This window comes from Microtus ochrogaster, assembly GCF_000317375.1.
Source record: "Microtus ochrogaster isolate Prairie Vole_2 chromosome 14 unlocalized genomic scaffold, MicOch1.0 chr14_random_1, whole genome shotgun sequence".
NCBI classification, from domain to species: domain Eukaryota; kingdom Metazoa; phylum Chordata; class Mammalia; order Rodentia; family Cricetidae; genus Microtus; species Microtus ochrogaster.
This window is the reverse complement of record NW_004949096.1, coordinates 28,359,039-28,360,460: the sequence shown is the minus strand read 5'-3', so window position 1 is coordinate 28,360,460 and position 1,422 is coordinate 28,359,039. Positions and strand designations below refer to the sequence as shown.

Here is a 1,422-nt window from a genome sequence, read left to right as displayed (position 1 = left end):
GCCACCACCACCCGGCTTCAACTGACAAGTTTTAGGGATTGGCTTTCTCCTTCTACCATGTGGGTCCCTAGGATTAAACTCAGGTGTTGTCCAGCCTTGGCAGCAAGCACCTTAACCTGCCGAGCCATCTTGCCAGCTGAACATCTAACAGTTCCTATTTTGAAAATACGGAAATTGAAGCATGGAGAGATTAAGAACCTTGATTATAGGCAGGAGCGATGGCTCGGTCGCTGAGAGTAAGTACTGCTTTTGCTGAGGACACGCATTCAGTTCTCAACACCCATGTCAGGCAGCTCATAAGCACTTGTGACTTCAGCTCTAGGGGGCTCTGACATCTCTGGCCTCTATGGGTACCAGTACTCACACTCACATATCCAATTAAAAAATAATGAAACTAAATCTTAAAAAAAAAAATCCTTGAGCCAGGCAATGATAGCACACAGCACCCAGGGGGCAGAGGCAGGTGGGTCTCTGTGAGTTCGAGGTCAGCCTGGTCTACAAATTGAATTCCAGCCAGAACTGTTATACAATTAACCATGTCTCAAAAAAACCAGAGACTAAAAAAGCCTTAATAAAGTCACGCAGGTAGCAAGTAGGAATGGTAAAGCACACCTGTAACCCCAGCACTCAGAAGGTAGAGGCAGGAGGATCACTACCAGTTTGAGGTGGGCTTAAGATACATTTTGAATACAATGAGGCCAGCCCAAAGCTGCAGGGCAAAGCCCTGTTTCAAAAAAATTAAACACAGGGTTGGTTAGGAGAGTAGCTCAGTGGGTAGGAGACTCCGGCTGCCTGGTAAGCACAAAGGCCTGGGTTTGACCTCCAGTACCTCCTAACTGCTACTCCTGTAATTCCAGCACTTGGGAGGTGGAGGCAAGTTCAAACTACCCTTGAGCTACTTAGCAGGTTTGAGTCTGGTTTAGGATGAGTGAGATCCTGTCTCAAACAAATTCCCCAAAGTCACTGAGCTATGACTTGAAGCCACAGAGGCCAGTGGCCCCAGCTTCTGCGCTGTCTCAGGAGGGAGACTCAAACACAAGTGCTTCTGTCTTACACAGAACCCCAGAGTCAGGATCGTCTCCCCTGTTTGTGTTCTGTGGTGCCGGAGAATCCCAGGTCTCATGTGTACTAAGCAAGTACTCTGTGCTGAGCTACCATACTCCAGACCCTGGACCCAGGGCTTTTTTCAGGTGGTAGACTGGTACACTCCCCTTTTGTCCCAACTTCAAATGAGGCAGAACCCACGCATGTACGCTCATTTTCAGAAAAGCTTCCAGCCCTCTCCCTGTGCCATGAATACTCCACCCAACACTTATTTCAAGAGCCTTACAGATTCTCTTATAGTTTCCACTGTTTCTAAGGACGGACACACACACACACACACACACACACACACACACACACACACACACACACACACAC

General features: G+C 48.0%; 1 protein-coding gene across 2 annotated transcripts in view; it reads right to left on the bottom strand.

Annotated features, from left to right (window-relative positions):
- Positions 1-1,422, bottom strand: part of Tyro3 (TYRO3 protein tyrosine kinase) — a 19,668-nt gene that overhangs the window by 2,166 nt on the left and 16,080 nt on the right. The gene's annotated exons all lie outside the window — the stretch shown is intronic.